Raw genomic sequence first — 22,937 nt, 5'->3', positions numbered from 1 at the left:
CCAATTGAAACAATTGAGATGTGGTAAGCTTGTAAATGTGTTTAGATGAGAAACGAATAGTAGAGACTAAGCTTATAACCGGGATAAATGGGGAAGCTGAGGTAATCCACATGTTGAACAATACTTCTTGAAAGACTAGACTATGTGCATAAATCTATACATAAACAGAGAAGTTGGGGTCCTTCTAGTGAATTGCCAAGTGTTGTTGCTACTACAACACCCTCCAAATTTTGGCCTACATTCAAATTTTGGAGCCTCCCTTTGATCATGTGAACTGTCGTTTCTAGTTGTTAGAATGATTCTATACTCATTTTGTAAGTTTTTTAATCCCTTTCTAAATGAATCCCAAGTATTTTCTTTTGTTAATGGAAGTGTCATTCTTTGAAAAATATATTTTTTGCACATCTTTAAGAGGCATCTTTGATGCTTTCTCTTGCATTAATGGATTCTATCTATCACAAGGACATGCATTGAACTCATTCAAAAAGAATTGACACATTTTCTTGTAGTTTACACTTGTGTTGTAAGGATATATACTAAGTGTCGCACTTGGAGGTAAGTGTCATCTTGTTGTCATTTCAGTGAATGCACGTTGATTTTGGATACTAAGTGCTTCTTTGTTATATGGTTGATTATCTGTAAGTGTGTGATCATGTTCAAGTCTTGTCATGCTTTTAATCTTACTTTATTATTATATTGATCTCACAATTTGAAAATTTTGGAGTTTCCTTGGTCCAATTAACTTGTGCAATTCATCACTAATCCATCGACCTTCTCCAATTTTGCATTGTGCATTCTCAATCCATAAAAGTGAAGCTCTTGCCTCCTCGAATTGCACACTGCACAGTCATATAGGACAACCTCCTTCAATTGAACATTGTGCAATCCTAGAGCTCAGTCACTCCAGTCTGCTAACTACACTTTCCCAATGCACAACGTTTGACCAACCTTTCCCAATGTTGCACACTTCGCATTTCTAGTGTACAGTTGAGTCATTCCTCAACCCTTACCATACTCAACTGCACAATCCTCAATTACTCTTCCTCATCAGCTACGCACTTTGCAATCATGGTGCCCAAAGATATCACACTTGCCTCCTGGACTTTCCCACTACACAATCCTTGACTTGCCTCTCTCTCGGCCACTACGCATTGCACAGTTGAAATGCCTATTCCCTCACTCCATGCCTCCTGCTTCTGCGCACTACACTCAAGAAGGCATCCTTCCTCGATATCACGCACTATCCCATCACAATCAACATTCTACATGAGAAACAAGGTAGACTAGGCTATTTCGACATTGATATTATCTTTTCATGAGTGAACTTCACTTGCAAGTGTTATGATCTTAACATGGAAAGATGATGATCAAGGGGTACATCAAGAAAATGCTACAAGAAGATACTTGTGGAGGTGAGACACAAAGAGAACAAAGAGACAAAGGGACATTGAACTATGACAGATGGATGAAGATCAAGATGACATGGAAGACTCTATATCATAACCAACCCTTTGGAGGATGAAGATGAAGTACAAATAGATCTATCATGAAGATGAGAAGATAGCAGCAAAGAAGAGAACTTGGCATTGATACACTACAATGAAGTCTTATGTCATTGTTGTTGAGTCATGACATCTCAAAGTGTCACCACTTAAGTCATATGTTGTCAATGTATTTTTCCACGTGTAATATTGTATTTTTGAAAAAATGAGAAAAATATAAAATGTGTAGAAGCCAAAGGGTCCAACATGGAATGTGAAAAGTCACCAGAAAGTTCTAAATTCATGTAGAAGCTCAAAGGTCACATAAGAATTCGAAAAGTCACATGGCAGATCAAGAGACATGATGGAAGGTCAAGAGTCACAAGGGAGATGAAGAGTCACCTCATTTGTTATATATACACCCTCATAGCTCAAGCAAAGGACTTTTCACCTTGGATTCTCAAGCTAGGCATAGGAGAGAATATTAGTCTTTTGAGGAGCAAGTGGTGGCTTAACATTCCACTATTGGAACTAGTGTTGTATCATTGTAATGGTGTATCTTAGGAATCACCTAATTTGAAGCTCTTGGAGCTGGCACACTTTCATGCATATGTCGTGAATGATTATAAGGCTATACTTTCATTGCTTGTGTGAATGTTTATGTTTCTACATACTAATTAAAATGAATTATTTAGTTGGATTTAGTATGCATCTTTTAATTTTGCGTCTTTGTCAGTTTTCCATTGTTCTATGTTAGCACAATCACTTAGTCCAGTTCTTTCTTCAATTAGCAATCACTTTTAAACAAATTTAATCTTCCAATAACAATGAGTAATTGCAGATAGAACAATAGATCCAATATGCAAAAGAAGACAACCAAGAGCAATGACAAGAGACAAAATATTTGTTCAAAGATGAGAAAAACCCTTTCAAATTCTTCTTCTATTAGATTGTCATCAAATGTTTAGCAGAGAGATATAATGTTCCAATTCAACAATAATGAGTCAAAGGTCAACAACTTTGACTATCTAATTCAACTAACCAATATTCAATAAGAGATGAGCCCAAAAGTCAAATCTGATCTGAAGTCAAAGTCTTCCCTTTTTGGTCAAAGCCAATAATAGTCAATAGCAATCAAAGATGCCCTAACCAGTCAACATTCATCATTCAAACAATTTGACCTCCTTTGTTAGTCAAACTTCGATCAAAATAGTCCCAAAAAGACTCAGCCAAAGGAGAGAGAAATATGTGGTCAAACTTTAGATTCCTATGGTTAACTTAAGTCAATAGATCTGCGGTCAACCCAAGTAAAAGCTCCCAAAAAGATTTGTTTCCTTCACTCAGAAATTTGGCCTCCAAAAATCAAACTTTTGCAAGTCAAAGTGCCAAGTCAAAGGTGGTCAATAGTTTCCCAAACGCAAAAAATCATATCAACCTCCTTCCCTTCACACCTGTGAGCTCAAAATACTTAATTTCAAACATGTACGAACCAATCAAGAGAGGAAAGATAAGAAAAAAATGAGTTTATGTGATGTTCAAATGAGGTGACCTTCATGTGTATTTATATGTGACTTTGGAGACCCATTTTGTCCTTTAGGCCAACTTGTACTTTTGTGTACTCATGTGTTTTCCATTAAAAATTTAAATTCTTCAAGGGCAAAGAGGATCTTCTCTAGATGAGGAAGGTTGTCCAAAGAAGGGAATTTGTCCCTAAGTTGCCAAATTAACAATCCCTTTAGATAGGGAGAAATTTCCGACCGCATCATGAATCTCATCTGAGAAGTATCGTCATCGTGATCACTGAACCAAGTCATATCTCATCTATGCTCATATGTTAAACACTATCGAATCTAAAGAAGAAGGATCATCATCATAGGGGAGCTCCAAATACCACCATAGATCCAAGGACAATAGGCGAGATCCACTTACTGCAAGGGTAAGGATCACACTTTGTCTTATTGACCTGTGACAATAGGCAAGATTGACTTAAGTATCACACTTTGTCCTATCGTCTAGTGACAATAGACGAGATCGACTTAAGGATAACACTCTGTCATATTATCTATTGATCCTTCCCACCCGGACCCTCAAGAGTCAAGTGGTAGAACACCTACATCCCATCACATGAGTGAGATATGACTATCCATAAATGGTAAGGATCACACCCTATCTCAAGTCACACCAACCTGTTGGCCGGATGGGGAGGAACAATCCCAATAAGCCCAACTTGTGGGTAGGATGCCAAATGGGGTATACCATATCAAGTCCCGGAATTGATGGTAGGGGGAGATAACCACTTGTCATAAATGACAAAGATCACACACACACACACCCTACAGTGACCAGTGTTATCAAGACCGGACCAAATTGGTGTGAACCGGCTAGTTTGACCGGTTTGAGGCTAAAACCAGTTCAAACCGGTGACCTGAGTCGTTTGGTACCAAACTGGCTGGTTCTTGTACGAAACTGACCGGTTTGGTACCGAACCGACCTTTTTTCATTGAATCAGTCGGTTCGGTACTAAATCGGCCAATTTTGTACATTGTTGTCAAGGAACCTTTGAACACAATTCATTTTTTCAAAAAAACAATGATTTATGACAACGGAAGCCTAGTATTTGACCATATTGTCCTACTAATGTTATGCAATTCATGGTAATGTTAAATTCTTAATGTAAAAATGACATTCTCTTTTATCTTTCATTTTCATCCTTTTACTTAATTTTTTAACATTACCATGAAATGACTGAGGACGTTTGAGAGTGGTTCTGACCTCATTGTTGATCTGGGGTAGCATCGGATGTGCTCTAGCCACAAAAATTGGTGGAGAGGCTAAAGCACATGAGATCTCGAATACCCAAAAATGGTTTGGGCAGATTCTAAACAGTTTGGGAGATATTAAAATAATTAATATTTTTAATGGAATCCCTAAGTCTAAATTTAGGGAAAATAATAATGTGAATTAATATAAAACTGTGTTAGAAGGGTCCAAAAGTCATGGATCAAGCGAGAGTTAATCTTAGTCATTGATTAGGGACTTAATCTTATTGAATTGTCAACGAGAAAAGTATAAGAGGAGGCTTGAGGGTCACTTGGAGAACACACCGAGTTGATCAAAATTTCGATTTTTTGGGGCAAGGTTTGCTGAGGAAGTCGAAAGAGTGATCAGAGTTACAGCTAAGGGTAGTGAATACAAAAGTAGAGAGGCAGAGATAGTACCAGGAGGATCAGTGCAGAAGCCAGGAGAGAGGGACGCAGAGCCAGCCAGAGGTTCACGCAGAGCCAGCAAGGGCTCACGCAGAGGCAGCCAGGAGTTGCGCAGTGCCTTAGAGAGCCAGTATGGGTGACACAGAGGCTCTAAGGGCTGACACAGTGCCTCCAAAGGCTGACGCTGGGAGAGCTAGGGTGACACTGGGCCAGAAAGGGCTGACACAATCCCTAGAGGCTAACGTTGGGGTTTTCGTGGAGCAGATTGGAGCTGGGAACTGTCATAGTGTTTATCTGAGGTTTCAGTCGGAACATCTGTCTCCAACTAAGAGGTACTACTGTCGAGATTATTCTCTATTGGGTGAGCCGATTTTGGAACCTAAATTGTATTAAGAAATTATATAATAATAAAACCCTCAGATAGTTGCACTGGTTTTCTCGCATTGGATTTTTTCGGGGACATTGGTCCAAAAACAATGATGTCATTTGTGTGCTTGTTTTGTTTCCTTTAGTTGATGATCTGTAATGTGTTGAGCATGTAATTGTATTTATTTTCAGTATTTACATGGTAAATAATTGTTAATTAATCATAAAAGTACATCAAGGGTTTCTAACGGGTTAGACTTAGAAATTCCAACATGGTATCAGAGCTTGGTTATAGATCACAGGAGAATTGAGGACATCAACCGAGCATAGCAACAACAACAAAAAATAGCTGTCCCGAGTGACAAAATTTGTTCCTAATAGAGAAACAGCAAGGAAGGGGTGACGCAATGCTTGTGTCATCAAGTTTGAGCTGGGAAGAGGATCAGTGCAGTGGTAGAGAGGAGCAAACTCGACCTATGCAGTGCCCGGTCATCTTTCTCAATCAAGAAGGATTGATCCCCATGGCCAGGAGGTGCGGATTTTGCTGGTGCCAGGATTGCATAGAGCCTAGAAGCTCTAACCTTCAGTTTGCTGGGGCTTAAGAGGCTATGGGTAAGTTTTAGAGTGAAGTTAGTGGGGTTAGTCAGAACAATACCTAACAGGGTAAGACCAAGGAGGAGGGAGTTGCTGTCGAGGATTTCTAGCCAAGAAATCCAGATCAATGGTGCACCTGCACTAAGGATCAGAGTGGGGGCATCTCGACAATGGCAGAGGGGATTCCAGGAGGGAAATCGAGGCTCAGAGGGAGTCACACCGATAACTTCCAGAAGAGAAGCAGAGGAGTAGCGAGATGGTAATGAATGGGGTAAGAGACCAGGATAGACTAGACGGAGCCTCAAACTTCATAGTCTGGATGGCCATAATCTTATACGTTCTAGACAGGAACCGTTTCAAGCACCTCGCCTTGAGGACAATAGCAGTCCCAATTGACCCGACTGATAACGATAAGTACGAGGATGCAATGGCGAGGGCTAAGAGCATCATGCTTGACGGGGTCAAGGACCATGTAGTACCACACATTGCTGAGAAGAATACGGAAAATGAGATGTGGGAGGCCCTAAAGAAGTTTTATTAGCATAATTTCGTGCAGAGGAAGAGGCTACTAGAAAATCAACTACGGTCATACCAGATGCAGAAAGGGGAACATATCGACATCTTCCTTGGTCGATTGAAGGAGATATGGGATCAAATGACTTCCATAAGGGCCACGCCGGATCAAGAATTGATGGTGAGAACAATGTTGAACACAACCTTAGAATACTGGGAGGTGTTTGTCCAGAGCATGCTAAGCAAGGCGACCCTTCCAGATTGGGAGGAAATGTGGGTGGATCTTCGCCAAGAAGAGATCAGATGGCTAAGCAAGGCGGGAAGCAGTGACAAGGGGGTCAGAATAAAGAAGGAGGATGAGGTGGATTTTGCCCTAGCATCTGAGGGAAAGCAGGAGAAACGAAAGAAGAAGGACCTCTCCAAGGTCAAATGCTTCCACTGTGGGCAACTAGGTCATTATGCAACCTAGTGTCTAAGGAAGAAGAGCAAGGGAGAGGCTTCCGAGACTAAGGCGGCGCCAGCCAGGGAAAAAAATGAAGTGGAGACCTATGATGACTATGCCATGAGTGCTCACACGCCACTTAAGCGGAAGTGGGGAGACATCGAGCTAGAGTTAGATGGAATATAGGCAATGAGGGGCAGGATCCTTGAGGTACCCAACCTCTTGGATTATACCTTGCTACGGGAGCCCCAAAGAGGAGTAGCAAGATGGTCAGATGTTATAGATACAAATGCGGATGGAAAGAAAGAGGGAGATACAGTGCAGAAGTCCCAGGACAGCGTGAAGCAGTAGTGTGAGATGCACATAGTTTTTGCAGTAGTGCAAAGGTTAGAGAGGGAGCACTTGCCAGCAACAGAGGGAGCTTCAACATCGGGAATGTTTCTAGCCTGACGGAGATGTCAGATTTGGGAGATTAGTTACTTACTTATCAGTAGCTGAGTTGTAGTGCAGCAGTGAGCAGTGGCAGTGCTATAGGTAGCACGATGCAACATGATGAGAGGGGTTGCAGTGTAGATGTAGCATTAGCAGTGGCAGGGCCTTGGGTAGCAACACGGATGCAAAGGGAGCTGCCGTACAAATACAACAGTGGTAGTGGCAGGGCCATGGGTAGCAGTACATGATGCTGCAGTGAAGGGGATGTTGGGAAGAAGGCATAGCATCAACACAAGGACCAATGCTGGATGATCAGAGTGATGCTCAGCCAGGAGTATTACTAGAGCACAATCCTCGCTAAGAGGGAGTGTTGATTTGGGGTAGCATCGGATGTGCTCTAGCCACAAAAATTGGTGGAAAGGCTAAAGTACATGAGATCTCCAATACCTAGAAATGGTTTGGGAAGATTCTAAATAGTTTGGGAGATATTAAAATAATTAATATTTTTAATGGAGTCCCCAAGTCTAAGCTTAGGGAAAATAAAATATTAATGTGAATTAATATAAAACTGTGTTAGAAGGGTCCAAAAGTCATGGATCAAGCGAGAGTTAATATTAGCCATTGATTAGGGACTTAATCTCGACTGTTGAATTGTCAATGAGAAAAGTATAAGAGGAAGCTTGAGGGTCACTTGGAGAACACACTGAGTTGATCAAGATTTCGATTTTCTGGGGTAGGGTTTGCTGAAGAAGTTGAAAGAGTGATCATAGTTGCAGCTAAGGGGCAGTGAATGTAGAAGTAGAGAGGCAGAGATAGTACCAGGAGGATCAGTGTAGAAGTTGGGAGAAAGGGACGCAGAGCCAGCCAGATGTTCACCTAGAGCCAGCTAGGGCTCACGCAGAGGTAGCCAAGAGTTGCGCAGTACCTCAGAGAGCCAGTGTGGGTGACGTAAAGGATCTAAGGGCTAACACAGTGCCTCCAGAGGCTGAGGCATGGAGAGATAGGGTGATGCTGGGCCAGAAAGGGCTGACACAGTCCCTAGAGGCAAATGTTGGGGTTTTCGTGGGGCAGATTGGAGCTGGGAACTGTCGGGGTGTTTATCCGGGGTTTCAGTCGGAACATATGTCTCCGACTAAGAGATACTATTGTCGAGATTATTCTCTGTTGGGTGAGTCGGTTTTGGCACCCAGATTGTATTCAGAAATTGCATAATAATAAAACCCTCAGATAGCTGCACTAGTTTTCTCGCATTGGGTTTTTCTAGGGACATTGGTCCAAAACAATGATGTCACTTGTGTGCTTGTTTTGTTTCCTTCAATTGATGATCTATAATGTGTTGAGCATGTACTTGTATTTATTTTCAGTATTTACATGGTAAATAACTTGTTAATTAATTAGAACAAGTAGGTAGAAATAAATCAGAAAAGTACATGAAGGATTTCTAACGGGTTAGACTTAGAAATTCCAACACTCATTGGATTTCATATGGAGAAATTAGAATTTTAGATCTCACTCAAAATTTATCAGACCTAACAATTTTCCATGATTTCAGAATTGGGGGGATTGCAATGGTAGAATGGATTTTATCATGTATGAGGGTATTGTTGACCATTGGAGTGGCACCTGAATATTTTTTAAGACTCCATCCCCAAGGATGTATCAGAGGCTTCATGTACCATCAAATTTTTTCAACTCTACTTCTTCTCATCTTTTTCTGTTGTACTCAAATTCCATAAGCCCTACACAGACGATGTAAAAGTGATACTAGTATGAGGAGTTGAGTCATGTAATAGGCTTGGGTAGCCTGAGACCTTGTCATCAAGTGAGTTTACTCTAGGATGGTTTTTCCACTTGGTTAATTATCATATCCTTATGAGGACTTATTAATTAATTGAATTTTTTCCTCCAAGCATAACCCCAAAGCCGGAGTGCAGAATGATGGTGAGATCTTGGGAAAGTCCTAGTGTTTAGGGTTATTGTATATTACCATACTAGATCACAAAAAAAAATTGTGAAAGTTGATTAGGTCTAAGAATCAATTTTTTAATTTTTTAAATTTCTCGCAGGGCAGAAATTTGAATAAATTATGAAAATAAATTGTAATGTGTGATGTATAGAGAAGTTGTATGGGGTATGTGTGCTCAAAATTATATCTCTCACTCTCAACTTTCTATTATGACACACTTTGAGGGGTAAAAAATAAGTTCTAGACCCTCAAAACCCACTTTTTCTAAGTTTTGTGGAAAATGTGGCAATAAGTTAGCCCAACAATTAAATAAATGGAGAAAAATAAATATCCACACATACTCAAATGATGTGGAAATTCATCTAAGGGTCAAAGTTGAGTTACCGAGTGATATGGATTCCACATAAGCCAAAAATCAAACAAATCAATTTTTTGTGTGGAGAAGACAATGAGTTCCAATGACAAAATCCACAATTTGAGGAAGTTAACTCAGACTTCAAGAAGATATTGTGAGTTGACTTGAGATTGGATTATAGTTTACTTGAGTGAAGTGGAGAATGATCTCCTACCACTCCTCTTCACTCTCCCACATGTCCTCTCATATAATTCAAGCTCCCTCATCAAGGATGGTCTGGGTCTCTAAAGGAGAAATCGAGTTGCCACTTGGGAAATTCAAATTTGCTTGAAGGGACCTTGGGATTGTCACCTATTTGTCTTGGCATTATCACCATTTGCCTTGGGATTGGCTCTCAAACTTCTATATAATAGAGCTATGGGTTCTCACTATGTAATCGCTTGAAAACTAGTTATTGTGCTTGGGAATCTCTGCTCTTATGTACGCTTATGTTCTATTGCAATGAAAGACTTTGGGGTTCACAGATGAGGTGTTGTTCTTCTTGAGCATGGTAATATCTTGATCATTGTGTTTCATTTTCTACTTATGATATTCTTTTCATTAGTTTCCGTTACGCATTTAGAGAATTTTTTGATGTGTAATTATCTCATATTTGCATTTGGTTTTGAGATTTCTCTATAGATAAAGAAAGTTTTAGTTGATTTTCCGATAAATATTTAAGACCTATTTATCATTGTATTTATTTTAACCCATGTGGATCTAATGTGTATTTGAAGTTGTGTAAATACATCTCTTGGATCAAGGCTCAAGCGTGAGGGGAAATTCTTGGAGGAATCATCCCATTCTTAAGCAAGTTCATTGAAGAACCTACATTTTCCATCTCCCAAGACTTCATATTACGATTTTGTGTTGCAGGGATCCTTGGATTTTAGCTTGTATTTCAAAATCCAGATTCATTTAAAATCATTTGTCTCAATTTCATGTGCTAATAGCGATTTTATTTTTCTATTAAAGAGCATGTGGAAAATTAAGCAAGAATTGGATTTTTGCTCCAATTCCCCAGTCTAAATTTTGTAGAATGTTTGTAGATTATATTTGTTAACATTCCTCTTTATTTTACACTAAGTTTGAGTGTGGGTTTTGCAGAAAATTCAGATTTATTTATGGGCTATGCTTACTTTTTTGTTTTGACAAGATTGAGGAAGCTAAAGCTTTAAACACTAACTATTTGTTGTGGGACCCCAAGAACACTTAAGAATCAACTTTAGGGAAGCTATGGGCAATCTTGGACAACATCAAATTAGCTTGTCTATGGGCCTTTCAGCACTTGTAATTTTCATATTTCAAGAGTTGTTCATTGGCTATTGTGTTTGCCAATTATTGGAATGAGATCTTAGTTCCTAAAGACTCCTATTTTGTAATTTTCCCTTCCATCTTTTGGGTAGCCCATTAAGGAGCCTTCTACTCATTGTAAAAAGCTGATAAAATATCTATTTTTATTGTGGGAGCTTGGGTTTTATCCATGGTATCCCTTCTCTTCATTTAGTAAGAGAATCATGTGGGTGGATTAATTTTTCATATTTTCTAACTTTCCCTTTTAGCTCATTTTGCATGCTTTAAAAATAACACAACCTCACCATCACATTTCAATTTCTAAGTTAAAGTTTGCTACAAGTTTCATTTAATTCTTTGCATTCCATTTTTTACTTTGAAGTACAAGTTGATATTTTGCTTTAGTTTAGTTTCTTAACAAATTTATTTATTTGGGATACAATTGCCTCACTATAGGCTCATTTGTTAACTTGCTCACTTATTTTTCAAACATATTTTACAAGAAAACATTCACTTTTCCTTAGTTTCATCTCATTTTCCATTGTTATAAGTTTATGGTTTGTGGCATTTACTTGGAGCAATTTACAATTTCATTTGCTTATGAAGCTTATGTTTATGTGTCTTCAAAAATTTTGAATTTATAACATTGTGAACATTTCCATTTACTTGAGGCAATTCTTCTTTTGCAAAACAAACTTACCTGCATAGCATTTAGGCATGTTAGCATCGTTTGCATTTTAACTCAATTAACCTCCAAGCATAAGCTTAGTTGATAGACATCATAGGGAAAATTATTTCAACTGGGACGAAGTAAGGTAAAAAGTGTGTGGCTCTGCAGTTACAAAGGTGGCTTGTCCCTATTGTAGAAGATGTAACTAAGTTCAGTCCTCATATATGTAATTTTGATATTTGTACTTATTCAAGAAAAGAGAAATTATTTTTTGTATTATTTTTCAATGAGTTTCTTTCTCATTGAAAATAGGTTAAACACATTTTGAAGTGCTTCTAGAGAGTCAAAGTCAAAATGTAATTATGAAAAGACCCTTTGAGGGCATGTTACATCATGTAAGTCATCATACAGGGTCAAGAAAATAACTCCAAGCATGGTCAAATCCTCTCCTAGCACGAACGAAGTCTACAAGAAGCAAAAACGATGAATAAATGTTGAAATATGATGCAACTACAAGTCGACTTTAGGGACAGTCATGTCGGCTTTGAGGAGGGACATACCTCTATAAATAGAGGCTGTCCACACCTCATTTGGACACACAATCATATCTCTAAAATCCGTGAGCTTGGAGGAAATCCTAGTCAAGGGTCTAGGGTTTGGCAGTTGTTCAAATAAGAAGCTTCAATAAGAGAAAACTTACAAAGGGTTTCCCTATCAAGAGTGGAGAGGGTTTTTCCCTGGCAGAGAGCCAAATTTATGTTCTTGTTATTTTGTTTTGGTAGCAGTTTGATGAAGCACACACATATGCACTAATAAGAAAAAGGAGGAGTATAAGCTAACTAAGAAAAAGTAAAAAAGACTTCACAAATTGTTATCAAGTCTCAAAGAATCATCACAACACTACTTTGCCCTAGATTCTCTAACATGTTACCAGAGCGAGGGTGACACATCAAGGAAAGGGAAACTCAAGAACACTCAAACATCTATGAAATTGAAGCATCAATCCTAGAAGTCTCAACCACTTCAAGGACAAGAAGGGTCTACAATCCATAATTCATCAAGGAGGGATACAAAGCTAGAAGGAGAGCCTTATATAAAGGCACCTACAAAGAAGAGAAGATTTACATCAAGCTACAAGTCATCAAGCACACCTCATCACCAAGAAAATCCACTTGGAGAAGACAACTTGAAGGACATCAAGATCCAAGGAAGATAATCCATCAAGATTTCAAGGAGGAAGCAAATGCATCAAATATCAAAATATATCAAGTAAGTGAATGTCCCCTTTTGAATATACATAAATGTCTTTTTGCAACGAAAACAATAAATTGGTAGGCACCAATAATTTTCTTGCATGGAAGAAGAGGACTGATCTACTTCTCAAGGAGAATGAGATCCTAGAATATGTCAAGGGGAACATCACTGTCCCTGCTAAGGAACAGACTCAAGCCTTAGCCAAGTAAAATAAGGATGAGACAAGAGATCAAAGGTTTCTAATAGAATCAATCAAGGACTCTCTCATTCCCTATGTCTCCAAGTTTGAGACATCAAAATAAATTTATGATAAGCTAGTAGAGATATTCACGGTATCCACCACTGGAGAAGTATTATCTTTGAGGAATGAATTATACAAGAAGAAGATAACAAAGGAAGGAATAACTCCCTTTCATGAAAATCTCTGAGATGAGAGATCAACTTCAAGAGCTTGGGGAAGTCATGTCTGACAGAGAGATGACAACTATTGTACTCAATGCTCTACCTGAGGAGTGGGGAAACTTCACATCAAGCATTTATGCCAAAAAGGAAGCAACCACTCTCAGTGATATGTGGTCCCTATGAAGACCATAGGAGACTAAACTTAAGGTGAAAGAAGATGTGGGATCAAAGGAGCAAGCATTTTCTGCATGGCCAAAATAAAGGGTAAGTTTGGCAAGTTTGATCCACGAAGAAAAAACAGCAAAGACATGTCCAAGATCCAGTGTTTTGGATGCTAAGAGTATGGACACTACAAAAGGAATTGTCCCAAGCTTAAGAAGGACAACAACAACAAGAGAAAGAGAGAAGAATCTCATAAAACTCAATAGGTGGAAGAGGAAGGAAAGAAGCAAAAGAAGGAAGATCCTCCGGATCTCTACTATGACTAGGTCAAACTCTTTCCTTCGAGACTTGTTTCAATTTTTTGAGTAGAATAGGAGCATGCAGGAATAAACTAAATTGCATGGCTAGAATCACCCTCTAGGATCTAACAATATGATGTACATAGAGTTCTAGACACTCATGTAGATGTAGCATTTATGAGAAGAAAAAAAATGCGTATGTAGGAATATCTTCTAGAATATGGGAGCATGGAAAATATAGCTCAAAGATATACATGTAGAAGTAGCATACTTAGAATAGGACCTCATATATGATGGAAGAAAACTTGATCATGATAAGAATCTTAGAAGACCTAAATCATCAAAGATAGGAAACATTTGTAAGGCGGGGATATTTAAGATCCTATGATGGCATCTTCAAGAGAAGGTTCGTGAACAAAGGCATATGTCTCATTGGGAATCCCACTCATGGGATTCAACAAAAGGGATGATATATAGGCAAGCTAAGATGAAGCAAGAAGGGCTACACTAAAGAATGATCAAGGAGGATCAAGATGAGGTATGTATGCATCAAAGTTTAAGGCATGTCATCATTTTTATATTATTGAGTCATGGGTATAGTTCTATAACATAATCAAGCATGAAAGGATCTCTTTCACCAAGAACATGCTTGAAGGAATGTACCACGATGCAATGAAGGTCAACAAAAGAACATTTTCACATAAGAAGCGAAAGATTGTTGACTAAGAAGCAAGAAGAAATGCTAATAAGTCCAAAAAGAAAGGGATGAAGGAATGCTTCCACAAGAAGAATTATGTGGTTGACCGATCTATCTAAGAAGAAGAAAAGGAAGAAAGAGATCAAGCATGTGAAGAACATCATGGTCACCAAGAATCACTATGTGACAAAATGCCTCGAAAGATATCTTTCGAAAGAAGGTAGGATAACTCTGATAAATGAAGAAAGGACCCTTGACACTTATGAAGGCCTTGGAGACATAAAAGGTGCAAATAACTGATTCTACTCTATGAAGATGTCGTAATGAAGAATCCATCAAACAAAAGGAAAAACAATGTTGAAGCAATATCAGGACGAAGTCATGATGGGTTACCAGGTCAAAGCATCTAAGATAGAAAGTATGATGGAGCATCCATGAGGAGAGAATTCCAAAGCATGGACAAGATGACAAATGAGTAGCCAATATGATTAGAAGAACTTGATAGTCACTTTCCATGAAGCAATGACATGACTAACCAAGAAGGAAAGTGATGGATGGATGGTGCCCTGCTGAGAAGAAGTTCGATAGAAGACTTCATGACATCAAGAAAGGAAGGAGATGATCCAGCTAAAGGACCCACGGAGAAGAAGTTGTTGATGAAGGAAAGAGTCATTAGTTAAGAGGGAGCTCGACAAATCCCTAATCAAGAGGGAGGTTTGAATCACCCCTGATTACAAAGGAGTGACTATTGTGTTTTCCATGTCATGGGTCATGTAGGACTAACAACCATAAGTCTAGATGAACGCCATGAATGGAAATGTAGACAAAAGATAGACACAACATTCTTGTCTTCACTTGGGAAGAAAGGATGGGAGGATTAGTTAATCATCTGGCATCTGATACTCTTTGAGGATGTGTAGCGAATCCAAAACAAGAGTAGGCAAGAGGACTAATATTCTTTGAGGGCTAGGAACCCAAGATAAGAATAGTCCTAGAAGGCCATACTCGAGAATACGCGAATTGGTATGTACCTTGAGATACAATGATGAAGGTGTCTATAAATAATTGGTCTCACCAACATTGTGGCTCATGGTCTCTTAAAGAGATGGAGCTATTATTTAAGGCCTTGCACTATGACAATGCTGATGAATATGATGCTATAACAGATGGATTGCTAATCTGGTTTCTCTTATGTGAATTCTTCAAGATTGAAAATTGCAAAACACCTTGTAATGTTGTATGAATACCTCCCTAGTTAAGAGGGAGTGTTGGAGAAGATGTAACTAGGTTCGGTCTTCATATATGTAATTTTGATATTTGTACTTATTCAAGAAAAGAGATTTTTTTTTTTGTATTATTTGTCAATGAGTTTCTTGCTCATTGAAAATAGGTTAAGCACATTTTGAAGTGCTTCTAGGGAGTCAATGTCAAAATGTAATTATGAAAAGACCCTTTGAGGGTATGTTACATCATGTAAGTCATCATACAAGGTCAAGGAAATAACTCCAATCATGATCAAATCCTCTCCTAGCACCAACGAAGTCTACAAGCAAAAAAAGCGATGAATAAATGTTGAAATATAATGCAACTGCAAGTCAGCTTTAGGGACAGTCATGTCAGCTTCAAGGAGGAGGGACAGACCTATATAAATAAAGGTTGTCCACTCTGCATTTGGACACACAATCATATCTCTGAAATCCGCAAGCTTGGAGGGCATCCTAGTCAAGGGTTTAGGGTTTGGCAGTTGTTCAAATAAGAAGCTTCAATAAGAGGAAACTTACAAAGGGTTTCCCTCTCAAGAGTAGAGAGGGTTTGTCCCTGGCAGAGAGCCAAATTTGTGTTCTTTTTATTTTGTTTTGGTAACAATTTGATGAAGCACACACATATGTACTAATAAAAAGAAGAAGTATATGCTAACTAAGAAAAAGTAAAAAAGACTTCACAAATTGTTATCAAGTCTCAGAGAATCATCACAACACTACTTTGCCCTAGATTCTCTAACAGTCCCCTTGTAGGAACGAAGGCACATGTTGGCTCATAAGGCTGAGGGGAAGGGTATCATTAACAAAAACATTGTGTCACCAACCCATCTTTCTTACAGTCACCCCAATTTTTACTCTTTGGCAAGAGTTCAAGAGGAAGATCTCTCACTTAGAGTAGACATTTAGTTTAAAATTAACTAAGATAATTACATCTAACCTTAGTTAAATACATTTCCTTTTAATTCACTTTACTTTTCAAGCTATTTTAATTGCAATTTATTTATATGCTTGTCCCGATGGAAAGGTCTTAAAGTGATTATTTTGTAATATCGCATTGGGCAAGTATCATATCTTTCATTTTGCAAGTAAAGCTTTAGTTTATTACAAGTTGTTTTACATTGCTACTTTACATGCTTTTAAAATCATGAATGGTCATATTTTGGTTTGAAATAATTTCTTTAAGAACAATTTTATATCTTGCAAGTTGTATTATTTTTTTCTAACATTCATTTGTTTTAACATGATTACTTGGTGTTTCATTTTGAGACATTTCATTTTTAGAGCAAGCGTCATTTATTTTGAAGTAATATTGAAGGCACTGGTTTTATAAGCTCATCTATTGTTTATGTGTTGATGGTTATTGAGAACATCCTTTATTTCATGTCTTGTATTGCTTGTCATACTTATTGAATTTGCTCATAATCTTCAAGTAATCCATTTGACCATAACATCTCCGAGAAATCTCACATCATTTTTCACTTAGCTTTTCATTTAGGGACCACCCCCCTTAGCTTACCTAGGAGAGAGCTTAAACGGAGAGAGTTGGAAATAGGTGACAACCCCATATCTTGATTTTTCCACCAACAACACCTTTTGGGGTTAAGGTATTTTCTCACTAACTTAGGTGTCTGTGCTGGGCGACAACCACATGTATGAAACTAATATTTAATCAAAAACACCAAGCCCTCTATGTACCTTGTTGTTAGTGGCATTAGTTGTTGAACTCCTCTATCATGAGCCTGCTAAAAAAAGTACCCATCACTCAAACAAAATCTTGACTTCACATGCTATGTTTTTCTATCTTATTTTAATTCCTAGAGGGTGATATTGATGACAAAGATACCAACATAGGAAATGATTTTTGATGATATGCAGGTATTTATTGTAGCATAATTTTTTTTGGATGCTAGAGGCGATATGGAGCTTGTTTGTTGATGTATTTTTGGTTTAGCCATGGATTGCACTCAATGCTATTTTGGTTATGTGCACCCTTACATGCTATTTAAATGAAGACTTTTGCTTACTTGTGTATAAATGGTTTGGATTCATATGGATGCACATGAATATATATGTTTTTCTTTAAGATTTTAATATTTGATGTGTTTTTGGTTGACTAGTTTATTGGTCCAATTTTTTTACCGGTTTTTTCCTGGTTCTAACAGGTTCTCGGTCCATTTCTGACAACTATGACAGTGACAATAGGCAAGATCAACTTACCACATGGTTAAGGATCAAACCCTATCTTATTGTCTAGAGTTCCCTAAATCCCAAGACATCTTCGACTCAATTCCTCTCCCCGAGAGCTCAAACAAGGGGGAAGAGCATAACTTAGTGTTCTCGATTAGTCGGGACCCTTACCCATGAGGTCATCTCCATCAGTCCAAGTTGCTATCTGAAGACCAAGAACTTTCCTTTCAATAAAGCCTTGGTGAGTATGTTTGTTATCTGCTCGTCAGTCGAAATATGATGGAGTCTCATGGCTCCTTTCTACACCATGTCTCGTATATAGTGATATATGATCTCAATATGCTTGAACTTGTCATGAAACACATGATTTTATACCAATTAAATCCCACTTTTTTTGTAGCAACATATCATTGTTGTATCCATGACATATTCAAAAAGTTGTCCAAAGATCTTCCTCAACCATACTGCCTCGCTGCTAGCCATGCTAGCGGAAATATACTCTACCTCAGTCGTGCTCAAAGCTACGAACTTGTTCTTCTGGCTCATATAAGATATCATGACAAAACCAAAACTACTGAAACATCTTGATGTTCTCTTCCCGTCAATAATGTTTCTAGCCCAGTCATCATCAGCGTACCCATGAAGCCTCCCATCTTTGACAATATATCTTAGACCAAGATTGCAGATCCCATGCAAATATCTCAGCACATGCTAGGCAACAGCCCAGTGTGCATGAAGAGGCTCAATCATGAATTGACTCAAAATGTTAACTGCAAAACATATGTCCGGACGGGTGTTCACTGGGAACATCAATGCCCTAATAAATTGTCGATACTCAGAGGAGTTCACCAAGTCAAGTCCAACAACATCTCCACATAACTTCTTGAAGTTCATCTCCATTGGTGTCATCAAGGACTTGCATTCTACCATACCAAATATTTCCAACAATTTCACAACATATTTTCCTTGAGAAAGGAAAATCTCTCTGGGCTTTTTCCATACTTTTAATCCCAGGAAGTAATGCATCAAACCAAGATCTTTCATTTCAAACTCAGAGGCCAACTCCCTCTTACACTTGATAATCATATTCTCACTTACTGTCAAGAATAAATCATCAAAATATAAAACCAAAATGAGCAGCATACCTTAGACCAGTTTGAAGCAGAGGTTCAGGTCAGTGTTGCTTCTCATGAATCCAAGCTTCACCAGGTAACTATCAATATGGGCATACTAAGCTCTGGGAGCTTGCTTCAAACCATAAAGTGCCTTCTTCAACCTGCAAACATGAGTCTTCCTGTCATGTATTTATGTTGGAAACACTGAGAGGGGGGTGGATCAATATTTCTTAGCAATTAGCACTTATTAATCTTTTTCAGAGCATTAATTAATTTTCAGCGATATTATTATTATTATCTTTAGATATTCATAAACATTCATCAACAGTATACACTACCATAAAACAATATAAAAAGATAAAGCCAATAGACACAAGATTTTTAGGTGGAAAACCCCTCCACGTCAAAAACCACAAAATGCTTCTTAGTAATTGTCTTCTTATTTCTTTTAAAAGAAAATAATTACATCAAGATTTCCAGCTACAACTGAGGGAGGCATCAACCCCCTAATTTACATGCAACCTGTAGGACACTCATATACTCAATAAACCTGCTGCAACCAGAAGGGCGTCACAATGCCCTGAAAGTCAAGCCCCAACCCAATGAGTGCCTCCACACTTTTTTTACCAACTGCTATCAGAATGGATGCTTCAAAGCCCTATTGATTTATCAACAACCACTGAAAGGATTCCCCAATGCCCTGTGCAGGATACAACCTTCCCTAACACCACCTTGTCATCTTGAAGTGTCCTCAGGCCACAACCTAAAGGTGACTCCAATCACCTGTGAACAAGTCGACAGACCACGTTTCACAATTTTCAGACTGGATCCCCCTGTGCTGTAATGAAGATATTGTGTATCATGTCAAGTCCTGGTAGATTTACTGCACAAATGCTTCTCAAGCTATTGAACAACCACTGCATAATACTGCTCAAACTGTTATTGCACTACACATCAAACCCTAACTATCAATGCTTCCAATTCAACTGATAACTGCACAATCTGACCACTAATCATCATTGTACAAATTGCTACCACTGACCACTACATGTCACTACTCGTGAATGGATAAGTGTAAGGAGCTCATAAGCAGACTACCACGTCACTGAACCAAATTGGTTGTACAAGTCACCAAAGTATAATGATAGCTCAAACCAAGGTGCCTCGGTCATCCCTATGACCTGCTAGTAAAGCTCTCAAACTTGGCCCAAGAAGGGCTACCAACATATGTCTTTTCACTTCTACAGTTGATCACACGTTGTATATTTTTGTCCATGTCTCATGTCAATAAGTTGTACAACAAGGTCATTATGTGTGTGTCAAATCACTAAGCATGTCAAGTTACTATCAGGTATATGAGTTTATGTCATGTTAGTATGTCAAATCATAGTCATAGGTGGTCAATTCAAACCACTACTTAAGAGTCCCTATCTGAGGTCAATATAGATACAATCTTACAGAGCATTGTCAAGTCTTTAAGTTTTTCATGTCAGGTCACTACCCAATGCTCTAGAAACACCAGCAATGCCAAACCACTATTAAATCATCTTCTGTGAATTTCAGTCACTTCATAAAGTCAATCCAAATACTGCTACTGCCATATATATTATGATTGAACTAATTGCCAACAAGGATCCTATAACAATTCATACAGTCAATCCCATCATGTTAAGTTTCTGTCTAACTGTTGGTATACGTATTACCAAGAGAGATATTGTCAAGTCACTTGGTAGGCTTGTATGGCCATATTGTGTCTCAAGTTACTATGTCAAATCACTGTCAGGTATATAAATCTATTTCAATAGGTCAAGGCCACTTGTTATATCTTTTATTTGTTAGCCTCTCTCATAAAACAATAATAAATCCAAAAATAAATAAATTAATTAAATATTCCAAGTTAGGAATTTGTGCCTAACTCTTGGGTTGTTCCTTTAAAATAGGCGTTAGTTTAGGTAACTCCTATATTGGTGTGTGTCTGGTGAGAAATTATCTCAACCAAAGGAGAAATTATCTCAACCAAAAGTGTCTAAGATAGCACGCACTATCTTGAGAACACTATCTCTCATCTATTTATTTGTAACACTATATTCAATTATTTTAATGAATGAAAATGTGAGAGAGAAGCATGAGGCTTCAGCCTTTTTCGGCCAATATTTTGTGTCTGGTTTTTATGTGTGTTTTTCTGTAATCTGTTTGAGTTAACTTCATTTTCAATATGTGGTATCAGAGCAAAGTTCATGATTGTTGGGATCATGTGACAAAGCTTGAGTGTTAAAAATTCTGCGTGCAACGAAGGAGAACCTGGCGAGGAATTGATGGCTTGATTGGAGCAATTTTGGTTTTTAGGGCCTATGTGATTCCATCGATTTGCTACCAGTTATTGAAAGGTGGACACGTGAGGCGCTACTGAGCAGGGAGAAATTAATGTGAGCCAATCACTTAACCAGAAGAAGTATCGCTGCAATGGAAACAAAATCAACGCAAAATTCTTGAACAAAGCACTTGGTTGATCCGAAACGCTATCGGTAGAGATCCAATTTGAGTCAGCCTTGGGAGAGTTGTTGGTAATCGGGGAAGGGCCCACGAAAAAAACCTCTCATTTGGTCCATGAAAAATCCGTGTGGTATGTGCCGAATATACAGAACAGTAGGTTTCTTTTTCTCACTAGCTATTGGATATTTTTCCCACGCTTGTTTCTTTATGGGAACAGTCTAAACTTGGTTTAATTTCAGTTTGAGGAAAAACAAGTTTTTTAAGCGCGATTGTGTTTGATGGCTATTGAACGAGAGCTGGGTGGAGATGATCCCTTGAGGATTATTCATTAGATGAATTGGGCAATTAATTTTCTGTGGTGTAATCAATTAATTAGCTGTGGTGTAATTACTTTGAATTGGGCAATATTCTGCTAAAAAGTCATGCTTGAAAAAAAAAAACGTTGAAGGTAAGAGAGATTGAAATCTCATATCCTTTGGTTGATTTTATAATTAAATATGTTCCCATTTCAGCAGAAGCTCAATAGAATCGATAAACTTTGGCATATGTGAGGGACTCAGAAAAATGGTTAACCCATGAGTAGAAGGAGCATACTATGATTGATAGGCCTGTGGAGAACTTGTAACGGCCAGAAATATCTGCGCAGAAGAGATCGAGGGTGCAAAGGAGTGTGTGTCAATTGAAGCCATTTGAATCTGGTTTTCGGTGGCCTTGTTTTATTCCATTGAAAAGACAACCATACTCGAGATCGAGGGTGCAAAGGAGTGTGTGTCAATTGAAGCCATTTGAATCTGGTTTTCGGTGGCCTTGTTTTATTCCATTGAAAAGACAACCATACTCTTTTATCCAAACGACTCTCCCAAAATGTTAAAATCGACTTGCGCAGAGCCTTCCTGACTGCTTCTGTGGAGGACTCATGGTGTGAAGGACACATGAACACTGCCCTATTGTTGGCGTTGTTTCTTCTAATTAGCGCCCTCTGTCATACGGTGAAGAACGTTGCTGCTTCTGAATCTGTCTTACATTGAATTGTTACCCAACAGTAGTGAATGGAGGGGTGAATGGATCTACTTCTACTGAAGCTGCCGATGGAGAACTTGCTTGAAATCGCTGCTATGGAGTTTTGAGCCTGCGTTGGTTGCCTATTATGCCGGCGTCCCAAGAGTTACTTCTTCGTGGCTGCGTTACTTCCAAAGGTACAACACATGTCACTGAAGGAAAGCGTGGAGTTGTTTTAATTATCCGCATAGCACCTGCAAGTAACGTTGAGTTTCATTAAAGCGTTGATGGATTGATTCAAACCATGCCATTGAACTGAATGCCCTCCAACTATTCTAGCTTTCACATCCGTCAGCTAGATCAAATTTTCAAAGTCAAAACATTTTAAAGCACTCTTAATGGAGTAATATTTTTAAAGGTTTTATGCGTGGAAAATGTGCATTTCCAAAACGTGAGTTTAAGCCTTATGCATAAAAAAGAATGAGTGGTGTAATGTGAAGCGGAGATTTTATTATGTTTGAGTTTTAAGTGGGCATAAGTTAGTTAAAGTGTTTTTTTGGAGAGATAAGGAGTGGATAATTTTTTTTTATAATGAGGTATGCCTTTTAATGTGTAAATTTTTTTTTGAGTGCTTTTGGGAGATATAAGGAGTGACATAAGCAAGAAAATAAGGTGCATATTTTGTAATTTTGGAGAGATAAGTTAGTTTT

This window comes from Pinus tabuliformis, chromosome 9, assembly GCF_031772625.1.
Source record: "Pinus tabuliformis cultivar Carrire ecotype Pingquan chromosome 9, CPIR1, whole genome shotgun sequence".
Classification (NCBI taxonomy): domain Eukaryota; kingdom Viridiplantae; phylum Streptophyta; class Pinopsida; order Pinales; family Pinaceae; genus Pinus; species Pinus tabuliformis.
This window is presented reverse-complemented; position numbering follows the sequence as displayed.